This window comes from Thamnophis sirtalis, unplaced genomic scaffold (genome assembly GCF_051295495.1).
Source record: "Thamnophis sirtalis isolate CommonGarterSnake01/CBP01778 unplaced genomic scaffold, rThaSir2_p1.2 scaffold_9, whole genome shotgun sequence".
Lineage (NCBI taxonomy): Eukaryota > Metazoa > Chordata > Lepidosauria > Squamata > Natricidae > Thamnophis > Thamnophis sirtalis.
In genome coordinates this window covers 27,389,020-27,401,589 of record NW_028261389.1, presented here as the reverse complement: position 1 = coordinate 27,401,589, position 12,570 = coordinate 27,389,020, and the positions used below count along the sequence as shown (strand labels likewise).

The window sequence follows — 12,570 nt, the reverse complement described above, 5'->3', positions numbered from 1 at the left end:
CAGAAGCAGTCATGAGGTGATCACGCTTGCCACCTCCTGGACACCAAAAATAATAAGACCACCCCCCCCCCCCCAAAATAAGGCCAAGTGCTTATTTCAGGGGTCAAAAGAAAATAAGACCCTATCTTATTTTTGGGAAAACACGGTAGTATCAGCAAATTAATGTATGTTGGCTGTTAGTCACTGTTCCTTTTTCAACCAGGTAGCCTAATAATTACTTGCATCTGTTAGGTTGGTATTTGTAGCCAATGAGAAGAACAAAGCACAATAATGGACAAATGAATCATTTTGCTTCTACCTGCTTCAAAGATTTAAGTTAGCCCAGATGTTTGGGGAAAATCTTTAAGCACCACAATGCTCCACATATTTTTCTATGGAGTTTTAATGTTACCAGAACTGCCAAGTATTTCTTTTTTTTTAAAAAAAGTAATTTTTAATGCAAGTTCTTACTGCTGATGTGTACCCTCACTATTTCCTTCAAACCGTTTTCAGTCTTCTACGAAGAAGTACTGGCCTGATCTCAGGTTACGAACAGCACACATGACATCCAGGGCTCTAAATGCATCTCTTGAACCTGCGGGCCTTTCTGTGATTAAGATAGCAGCTGTTTCTGTCTGTTAGAATTCCAGCATCCCCTGGTAGGAATATATATGCATTTGGAGTGGTGCAAGGAAGTTTTCTAAAAAGGGAAGAGCAGCTGGCTTTTCCAATCCTAGCTCCCTTCCTCACTCTCTCCTGTTCCCCCCTGCTGACAGTCAGAATTAATCCTCCTAAGTTTGACTGGAACAGCTGAGAGCTTGCCTCGCACATAGCTCAAGGTTTCACAGTGGATTCAGATTGCCTTTTTCCCCTTCTCTCCACCCCCCCCCCCTTCTTTCAGTTCTGATTCAAGCAGCTGTCTCTGCCTGGGTTAAATACCAAGAGAGAGGTGTTAAATGATATGAGTTTATATTTGGTTATGTGTTTTTTTTTTAAAAATCCCTTCACTGCACTTATCAATGTAGCTTTTCTCTCTTCCCCTCCCTCTGTATCGCCCAAAGGATTTGCAATACTAATCCCAGCACCTGTCTCTGCCTGGGACAATTTTTTTTTAAGGGTCAGGAATAGTGGAGGGTGAAATAGTCCTGTGTGCTTTTTGCTGTCCTAGATGAGAATGGTTCCTCAATGCACCTAATGCCAGGAACGTACATCTTTTTTGGGGGGTTCTCTGGTCTGGCTGCTTCCTCCCTTTATGTCAATTATTGTGTTCTCTTCTTCCTGACTGTCACTCTGTCGCTTCTGAGAACTGCAAGAGAGTTGTTTTCAGCTGGGCATTCTAATTTAGGAACTGCTGGTATTCCATGTGCAACTAGGTTTAGCAGTGAAGAAAATACTGGTGAAGGGTGACTCGAACCCAGTCAAGCAGCCTATGTGTATGTTAAATTGAGCACTCTATGTATGTATGTCTCTAGAGGCCTGAACAAAGTGTTGTGTCGGATAACTAGAAACTAGATTGTTTAAGACTGTAAGAGGGAAGAACAGAGTTCCCAGTTCGTTTGCTTTGTGTACAGCTGAAGAAGCCCTTGGCTATGTATGGTGTATATTGTATGGATTACCAATACCCAGTTGTCCAGGTAAGTAAAAAAGAATTGCAACTTATTACCTCTTCACAGTTACATTCATAGAACATTGTATATTTTGTGGTACTTCAGTTCTTTTTATATGGTACAGATTTAATTTCTTTTTTCTTTTTTCAAAGTGACATGACTTTTTAGCTGAAGTTGGGATTTGGGTAGAAGATCTGAGGAAAACATTGTCTGGGAAGACTTTGCATTTTAAGAAATGCATCTCTTTTCACTTTTTTAAGTAGTAAAAATAGTTCTGTCACTACTAAATTTATATGAAATTCCTTAAGACGCACCTGTTGGTTAATGGAAGTTACAAAAGTAAGAAATGTCTGACTTTAATATACCTAATATACCTAATAGCTCCAGCTATTAGAAGAATTGACGTCTCATCTAGAGTTCATTCTGAACGTTCTGATATCCCAAATATTCTGAGCTATTTAATGCTTTTAATGCCCAAGATCAGTATTAATTTCCTAACAGAAATATATCCAAAATACAGGAAAGCCTTAAATGCTAAAATCTATATTAAATTTTAGCATACTATTCAGGAGAAAATGGTGTGCATTAAACACAAATATTTCTTAAATCCAAAGAAATGTTGTATCAGTGTATGTGATAGATGTTGTCAAGTGACAAATGTTACAATTTATTCCAAGTTTGTAACTCTCTCCATTAAATTGCAACAAATGATTTAAAAAATTTAAATAATGTACAATCATAAATCTACAGATACTCATGGTCTCAATATTCATTTATTTTACTTTATCTTTCAGTATAGGGATGGGGAACCTCAGAGCAGAGGCATATGCACCAAACCCTTCCAGTCTTAGGGCCCCCCAGAATTGGGCTGCAAAAAACTGCTGAGGAAAAAAAATCCAACCTTCATCTGAGCAAGTGACCTCTCTCATTACAGTGACAGCTCCACTCCAACCAGTCCTCAGCATAGAGAGATAGTATTGTGGCATTTGTATATCAACATTTGCATGTTTTAGGTTTATAATCCAACAAGGGTTAACAATCCTTAGAAATGTTTAGCAAGTGTGCTCCTTTGTGGATTTGGAAAGTTATTCTAGATTATTTCATGAGTTTGCCAGTGGCTAAGTCCATAACATGTAAAATTATTAGCTTTATTTCAGTGTTGCATATTATAGGGACCCTTTCAACCCATGTATTCATGGTATACAAACCATGTATTATTATTTAGGGATCCAAGTTAATTGTGGTTTGGTCAACAAATCATAGTTAAAACAAGCCTGGCTAAAACACGATGCTTTGAACCAGTCATTATATCTTTCCAAGGCTGAGTTATGTCCCCACACCTTACCTTTTTCAGAGTCACATTAAAAGGTCTATTTTATTGTATTGGCTGTTTTTAAGGTCTGCATCTTGTTAACCTTTCTCTGTATGTTCCTAGGAGGTCCTTTTGTTTCAGATTAATTTCCAAATATATTTATTCATGATTTATATGTTTTATTGTTGTTGTTAATAATATTGTACTAAATAGTAGTGATAAAACTTAATTTCTGTTTTACATGTTTAATCATTTTCATGATATATTTCCATAAGGTTCTCTGAAATATCAATATGATTTTACATTTCTGACATCTATATAATGCTTTGATTTTTCCACGTTTCAGCTTTTTATTTTGCAAATATTGGAGCTGTTTGTGAGTATTTGGTTGAATAGGAAGAGGATACAAAGTAAGAAGTGTAAAAATAAGATGATTGAATTACAGAGTCAGGTTTTGATGGCATTAAACTTATTACTTGAAGAATTAAATGATGTTGTTCTGGGGGACTTGATATTGGCTTTTTATTTTTACAAATAACCAGTTGATGTTATTGGATCTCTTAAAATTCTCACCAGAAGATTTCATATCCTTCTTAGTAGATTAATTACAATTGTACAAATTCTTGGAAGACATACTTCATAATTACTTCTCTTTTGGTAGCAGAGTTCGTTCCAGATATCATGTAGCCTTGTTCTTCAGAATTGAAGTTTGCAATAGGAACCCTAAAGCTATATCTCAAGATGAGAAAATGTGGCAGAAAAGTTAATGGAAAAGTTCCATTAACTTCTTGTAGAAGTCCCCCTAATGATACTGGTAAATCAATAATGTAAAGAAGACATTCATTTTAATTGACTCAAAAAAAGTAAGCCTTTATTTGGAAGATAAGAAAAAATATTGTGGCATACTTCTATACATTAAATGTGTAACTGGATTTTTATAAATTTTGATGATATTTCTTCAGAGTTCGTGAAATTGAATCAGTATAATTCAGATAATAATATCTAGACCTCAGTGTGAAATGTATTATTTCAGTGCTTCTGCCAAAGATTTTTGATATGGAATTTGCAATTTGCAATTTTAATAGATTTGTATGCCGCCCAATCCCGAAGGACTCCGGGTGGCTTACATAAAAGCAATTTAAAAAATATTAAAAAATATTAAAACACAAGACAGAACGACTTAAAAACAAAAAACACAACATGCACTCAGTTTTAATGGGACTGAAGTTCAGTCAAGATCAACAGCCCCAGGCCTGCCGGAACAGCCAGGTCTTAACAGACTTACGGAAGGCCAGGAGAGTGGGGAGGGTCCAGTTCTCAAGGGGTAGTTTGTTACAAAGGGCCGGGGCAGCAACAGAGAAGGCTCTCCCCCATGGAGCCGCCAGACAGCACTGCGTAGCTGACGGTACCCGGAGAAGGCCCGCCCTGTGTGATCTCATTGGGTGCTGGGCGGTATGTTGCAGGACGCGGTCACGGAGATATCCAGATCCTAGGCCATGTAGGGCTTTATAGGTAATAACCAGCACCTTGAAGCATGTCCAGAGACTGATGGGAAGCCAGTGCAGCTCACGGAGGATAGGTGTAACATGGGTGTACCTAGGTATACCCAGTATCACTTGCGCGGCTGCATTCTGGACCAATTGTAGTCTCCGAACACTCTTCAGGGGCAGCCCCATGTAGAGGCTGCCCCTGAAGAGGGGCACCACCTTCTCAACAACCTTCCCTAAAAATGGGAGGTTGGAGACTGGACTGTAGTTTTTAAGGACAGCCGGATCCAGAGCAGGCTTCTTGAGGAGGGGTCTCACCACTGCTTCCTTCAAAGGTTGCGGGAAAGACCCCTCTTGAAGCGAGGTGTTTACAATCCTCTGGATCCAGCCCCGTGTCACCTCTCTGCTGGTCGAAACCAACCAGGAGGGACAAGGGTCCAGTAGACAGGTGGCGGTACTCATCGCTCCCATGGCCTTGTCCACTTCCTCAGGAGTGGCAAGCTGGAAGTCACTCCACAAAGTTTGATCAAAGCTCTCCCTCGGCATCTCTGCTGGCACTGTCCAAGTGGAGTCCAGGTCCGTCTGAATCTGAGTGACTTTATCCGTCAGAAACTGAACAAATTCCTCAGCTCTTCCCTGTAAGGGTTCACTCGCATCCCTCCCTTTCAGGAGGGAGCGGGTTATCCTAAACAGGGCGGCCGGGCGAGATTCTGCGGATGCAATAAGGGCGGAAAAATGCGCACATTTTGCCGCCCGTATCGCCACTAGGTAAGACCTAATAAAGGTTCTTAGTAGTGTTCGGTCGGATTCGGAGTTACTAGCCCTCCAACATCGCTCTAGGCGTCTCTTTTGGCGCTTCATCTCCCGGAGTTCCTCGGGTAAACCAAGGCGCCCTCCTGGATCCACTGCCGCGGAGAGGCCGCAAAGGCGCAATCCGATCTAATGCCCTAGTCGCTGCGGTATTCCAGGCAGCGACCAAGGACTCAGTCGAATTGTGGGCAAGGGAGTCAGGTATCTCCCCAAGCTCCGTCTGAAATCCCAGAGGGTCCATCAGGTGCCTGGGGCGGAACCATATAATCGGCTCCACCTCCCTCTGGTGGGGGAGTAGCTTCCGAAAATCAAGCCTCAGCAGGAAGTGATCTGTCCATGACAAGGGCGAGATCTCAATCCCCTTTAATTCCAGATCATGTCTCCACTGCTCCGAGAGAAACACAAGGTCGAGCGTGTGTCCCGCCACATGAGTCGGACCCTGAATTACTTGGGTCAAGTCCATGGTTGCCATGGAAGCCATGAACTCCTGGGCCCCATCAGAGCGTTCGTCAAGAGATGGCAGGTTGAAATCCCCCAGTACTATAAGTCTGGGGAACTCAACCGCCAGTCCGGCTACTGACTCTAGGAGCGCAGGCAGGGCTGTTGTGACGCAGCTGGGAGGTAGGTATGTCAGCAGCAAGCCCACTTGACCCCCTAGGTCCAACCTCACAAGGAGGGACTCACACCCAACATTCTCTGGAGCAGGGATCCTGCGAGGAACTATTGATTCCTGGATAATAACAGCGACTCCTCCACCCCTTCTCTGGTGTCGTGGATGGTGGAGCACCTGAAACCCTTCTGGGCACATTTCTGAGAGGGGGACTCCTCCCTCATGACCCAGCCAGGTTTCAGTAATACATGCTGAAATACATGGGTAAGACAACTAGTTTCAAAAACAATTAAAACATTTAATTAATCTAAATAGTCTACATATAATTTTGAATAACAGAAAAATACACTATTTAAGGTGTGCTATAGCTGCCCACATACTATCAACTATATAATAGAAGCAATGTCTTCTTTTCCCTCGCAATAATCTCAAAGAAGTAAGACAATTGGGTTGCTCCCCAAATTGGGGAGATCTTTTACCTGATTACACATATTCTGATAGGATGCCTCCTTGGCCAGTGATTTTTCAAACATGCTGGACTTTGCACCGACTATACCCCAAGGCATACAGTTACCTTTTCACCAAAGTGGTACCTTTGTATTTATCTACTCATTTCTGCATGCTTCTGTACTACTAGTTGGGCAGGATTTGGGGCAAGTGGGAGCTCACCCCATCGTGCAGCACCCAGATCTCGAACCTAGGCTGTCAGCTTTCTAGATGACAAGCTCAGGGTCTTTAAGTTCTAAGCCATCATACACCCTATTTGTTTATTTATAGACTATTAGTTATAAATAGTAAATGGTAAGTTTTGCTGTTAAATGCATCTCCTACTAAACAAAGAGTTGTACATCCTTGTTTAATATTATAAATATATTATTACAACCTAGCAGTTTAGAAATTACATTCTCTACAGCCTAGACTCTCAAACCTTGAATCTTCAAGGCCAGTCACTTGATGATGAGATGGGTGGCACATAAATTTAATAAGTAAGAAGTTCTTAGATCTCTATGTCATGAGAGCTAAGCATTCATCAAGTTCCAAAACCTATCTGTAATATGGCTGGCAAGGATCATCTACTGATGGTTTTCCTGCTGCCATCACTACTATTCCTGGGCTCTCTTTTCTAATATTTGGCTAAGTATGTGGAAACGGTCATTGTAATTATCTTCGGTGCCTTGTTCTACCAAATAATGGAAACTTCCTAGTACTCACTGGAGAACTATTGCTATTGTCATATTGTTAACCTATGTGAATGTCTTCTCAGTGTCATAGAGAGAGCCTGACAATATATGCAGCCACAAATCTATCTTCCAAGACTGTTTGAAAGAATACAATTAGTTGCAGTATATTAGCAAGTTGCTGCACTTATGGATTTGATTTGCACCTGCAAGTTAGAAGACTCTTAGATACACCTTTCATTCCTCAAGATCTCTTTTGGCAAATGCAGGATCTAAGACTACGACTGGATTCATAAGTTGCTATAAGCCAATCGGTTGCTTTGTGCAAAATGTGAAGCCAGTCATTGTGCCTTCTAATTGAAATGATTTATTGCTTAACATTATATGTATGTATCAGTTCAGCTAGTTTTTACCAAGTTTCCATGTATTCCAGGTGTGGAATTATACTTCATATCTAACGGTTCCAGTAATTATGCAAATTGTAGCTTAGCAACACCTTGAACTAAAACATTAGAAAAAGTTGTTTAGGCTAAGGTGGACTGTACAGTTCTTGTCTTTAAATTGAGTGATGACCCTGAAGGTTCCAAACTGGGTACATTGAACCAAAGATGGAAAATGACATTTGTTCTTTTTTTTTCTTCCTATTTCCCTTTCTACTTGCTTTTCTTTCTCATAGCTACTGTAATATGCTTTTTTTTGGGGGGGGGGGAGATATTATATCAGAGGTATGAATGATCTCTTACCAAAGGACTTTGATGTTGTGCCAAAAGCTACATGAAATAATGAGCCTAAGATTGCAGGCTATTATTCTCTGGTCTGAGGAAGAGACACTAAAAGGGGAGTGTTAACTCTGTGGGATAGAAACCAGAGAGGATATATAGGTAAGCTTGTCTGTAATTTTTACTGCATGCTGGAAAATTTTATTATTGAATTTGCACAAAAGGGAATGAACTTGAACATCTCAATCTACATAAACTGAAAAAGTCTAAACAATTTTAGTCAATTTCTTTAGTTCTTTTACCTGCTACCCTATTTGTATTTTAGTTTATATTTATATAATTCTTGTGTGGCCTTCTTCTTCCAACAGTATTGAGTTCAATATGTTAAATATTAACATCTTCAGGTTAAGCCATACAGCAAAACTACACTGAAATGCCTCCCTGTGGTTGTTGTACAAAGTGATGACTCAAATGTGTGCAACAGTCATGCTAGAACAAACATTATATACAAAAATGCCTCTAAAGTATGTTGAGCATTTCAGATACTTAGTTGTGATTCATCAGAGAATAAGAGAGCAAATGGACAGAAAGATATGGAAGGGGTTCTTAAGCTCAATATAAAATCCTGAGTTTTATCATAAAAGATGGCAGTTCTAGTAGGCTCACTTGAGATGTAATTATGTGGACAAAAACATGGCTTAGTTGAGGTCTTGATTGGTTGATCCATTTAAATTGTAGAATTGTGAACAGGACTATAGCCCAAGAAAACCTGATACATCATGTTATATACACAAGATTAGAATAGTCTGAAGAAACGTTGTGTTATGTAGCCAAACAGCATTATGTAAGCTCTAATCATTTGGGATTAAAATTTGAAAAAGAACTAAAAATGCCAATTAATTGACCAGAACACTGCAAAAATGAGAGGGAAATAGAACAGTTGCATCCTCAGAAGGAATTTTGATGTCTGTATTTTTTAAAAATGTAGAAGCTGGTACCAATCTATGAAAGATAAAGTCTCCTTTTTGTGCTTGATTTCTAGTTGGACACATACACATAGTTTTCTAGGCAACAATATTGGGGTGGGTGGGAGAAAGAGGCTTTCTAGGGCCTTTTTTCAGATGTGTTTGGATTTGGATTTTTTTGGATTTTATTGAACATTTATATGCCGCCCTTTTCCCTGAGGGGACTCAGGGCGGCTTACAACAATGGGGGAAAGGAGTGCAAGACAAGACTTAAAAGAAAAAAAACGTGAGTAAAAAAAATTAACCATAAAAACACAACATTCACTCAACATTCGGGCGGGGTGAGAATAAATCCTATCCCCAGGCCTGACGGGATAGCCAGATCTTGAGGGCTGTGCGGAAGGCCTGGACTGTGGTGAGGGTACGGATCTCCACGGGGAGGTTGTTCCATAGCGTCGGAGCTGCAACTGAGAAGGCTCTCCTCCGTGTAGTCGCCAGTCGGCACTGACTGGCGGATGGAATTCGGAGGAGGCCTACCCTGTGCGATCTGATGGGACGCAGGGAGGTAATTGGCAGGAGGCGGTCTCTCAGATAGCCAGATCCACTACCATGGAGCGCTTTATAGGTGGTAAGTAAGACCTTGAAGTGCACCCGACGATCAACAGGTAGCCAGCGCAGCTCACGGAGGATCGGTGTTATATGGGCGAACCGTGGTGCGCCCATGATCACTCGCGCGGCCGCGTTCTGAACTAGCTGAAGTCGCCGGATGCTCTTCAAGGGCAGCCCCATGTAGAGTACATTGCAGTATTCCAGCCTAGAGATCACAAGGGCTCGAGTGACTGTTGTGAGAGCCTCCCGGTTCAGGTAGGGCCGCAACTGGCGCACCAGGCGAACCTGGGTAAATGTCCCCCTGGTCACAGCCGACAAATGGTGGTCAAAACTCAGCTGTGGATCCAGGAGGACTCCCAAGTTGCGGACCCTGTCTGAGGGGTATAAATTTTGCCCCCCCAGCCTGATTGATGGAACGTTAGCCGAATTTTTGGGAGGAAAACACAACAGCCACTCGGTCTTTTCCGGGTTGAGCACCAGTTTGTTAGCTCTCATCCAGTCTTTGACAGCCTCAAGGCCCCGGTTCATCACTTCCACCGCTTCATTGAGTTGGCACGGGGCGGACAGATACAACTGTGTATCGTCCGCATATTGGTGGTACTTAATCCCTTGCCTCCGAATGATCTCGCCCAGCGGTTTCATGTATATGTTAAATAGCAGGGGGGACAGAACCGAGCCCTGCGGCACCCCATAGGTTAGGGGCCTCGGGGACGATCTCTCCCTCCCCACCAACACCGACTGCGACCTGTCCGAGAGGTAGGAGGAGAACCACTGTAAAACAGTGCCGCCCACCCCCACCTCCCGCAGTCGTCGCAGAAGGATACCATGGTCGATGGTATCGAAAGCCGCTGAGAGGTCAAGGAGAACCAGGATGGACGCATAGCCTCCATCTCTGGCTCTCCAGAGATCATCGGTCAATGCGACCAAAGCGGTTTCAGTGCTGTAACCGGGCCTGAAGCCAGACTGGAAGGGGTCAAGATAGTTAGCTTCCTCCAAGGTACGCTGAAGCTGTAAGGCCACCACCTTCTCAACAACCTTCCCCACAAAGGGGAGGTTGGAGACTGGACGATAGTTATTAAGAACTGCTGGATCCAAGGACGGTTTCTTCAGGAGGGGCCTCACCACCGCCGCCTTAAGCGCGGTGGGGAGGTGTCCCTCACGAAGAGAGGCGGTAACAACCGCCTGGATCCAGCCTCGTGTCACCTCTCTGCTGTTGGCAGTCAGCCAAGAGGGACACGGGTCCAGTATGCAGGTGGAGGAACTCACAGCTCGCATAGCCTTGTCCACATCCCCGGAGGCAACATCCTGAAACTCAACCCAGAGATGGTCTACCAAGTCATTCCCTTGTGTCTCGGCTGGATCTGCGAGGGTGGAGTCCAGTTCCGATCGAAACCGAGCAACTTTGTCCGCCAAGAACTGACCATACTCCTTAGCCTTACCCTGCAGGGGGTTCCCCGTCTCCCTCCTATTTAGGAGGGAGCGGGTTATCCTAAACAGGGCGGCTGGGCGGGACTCGGCGGACGCTACCAAGGAGGCAATGTGTGATCTTTTGGCGGTTCTCAATGCCCGAATATACTCCTTGGTGCAAGCTGTCAACAGTGCTCGGTTCGATACGGACCTATCGGACCTCCACAGGTGCTCTAGGCGTCTCCTCCGGCGCTTTATCTCGCGGAGCTCCTGGGTGAACCAAGGGGGTCTCCGCGAGCCGCTGACCCGGAGGGGCCGTAGTGGCGCAATTCGGTCCAGAGACTCTGATGCTGCCGAGTGCCAGGCCGCAGCAAGAGTCTCCGCCGAACTGTGGGCGAGAGCATCTGGAATGACCCCAAGCTCCGTCTGGAACCTAACAGGGTCCATCAGTCGCCTGGGGCGGAACCACCTGGTCGGTTCCTCCTCCCCACGGTGGGGGTTTGGCCTCCGGAAGTCTAGCCTCAGTAGGTAGTGGTCTGACCACGACAGGGGAATGATCTCATTTCCCCTCAGACTTGTTTACACAAGTCCAGCATACACTATAGGACAGTGATGGCGAACCTTTTTCTTACGGCGCACCAAAATTGTGCTATCACACATGCGCACCCACTCAATCTCCCTGTGTATGCCACACGACCCCTCCCCAGGCTTCCAAGGTTTTCCTGGGGAAGGCGAAAATGACCTCTCCCAGCCACCCGGAGGTCCTCTGGAAGCCGGAAATGGGTTGTTTCCAAACTTCCAGTTGGCCCGTTGGGATCGTTTTTCGCCCTCCCCAGCTTCCGGAGGCTTTTCTAAAGCCGGGGGAGGGTGAAAACAGCCTTCCCTGGCCCTCTGGAAATGGGAAAAATCAGCTGACCAGCACGTGCATGTATGCTGAAGCTGACAGCTGGCATGCCACCCAATATGGCTCCGCGTGTCACAGGTTCACCATCACGGCTATAGGATTTTATAGTGGTCTCCCCATCCCAACATTAACTAGATCTGATTCTGTTTAGCTTTCTGAGATAAGTGCAGAGTAAAGGAACAGAACAGACAATGTGAAAAAATCCACCTAACACAGGGGTCAGCAACCTTAAACACTCAAAGAGTCATTTGGAACCATTTTGCACAGAAAGAAAACACTGGGAGCCACAAAACCCTTCCCGGGCCTGACCTATTTCCTGAGCGCCCGCAAAACTAGCATACGCATTTGAATTAAAGTTTCTGTTTTCTTCTGAAACTTTTCTTGGATTTATCCATGGTTGGCCTACTGATGGTCAAAAAACTCAATAAATTATGTGCTGGCGGATGTCACACATTGGTGGTTGTGAGACATATTTTGAGCGACAGGGAGTTATAGCAGAGGGATGAAAGAGCCACATGCGGCTCCAGAAGCACAGGTTGCTGACTCTTGACCTAACACAATGACTAGCATTAAACCTTAGAGCTATATTACACTTTTGCTTTGTTCAATGTAATAAAAGCAATTAAAGATGCAAAATGACCTCAAATTTTAGTATCAGTGGAATACAATGAAGATATTACAGATCTCTGAAATTACGTTTCTTGAACCAATAATACAGATATATCATCAGGTACTTGTTTATGAAATATCACCCTTTTGTTCACATGTAAGACAGCAAAAGAACAGTTTCATTGCAAACCAGATTCACTCGCCCTTATACATCTGGTAAACCTTGGATTTCTTTTTGGTGGGGGGGTAGGGGGGAGAAAGCGATGTAACTTCTGATTAACCAAAGCACATTTATTACCTATTAAAATGCCAATAAATGTTGCAACTTGTCTTCGATATTTTAACTGGTCAACTATATCCTCTTTTGAATAATA

The 12,570-nt window shown here is 43.5% G+C and overlaps 1 protein-coding gene across 9 annotated transcripts in view; it reads left to right on the top strand.

The window, feature by feature from the left end:
• Positions 1-12,570, top strand: part of RBFOX2 (RNA binding fox-1 homolog 2) — a 197,369-nt gene that overhangs the window by 97,548 nt on the left and 87,251 nt on the right. The window lies entirely within an intron of this gene.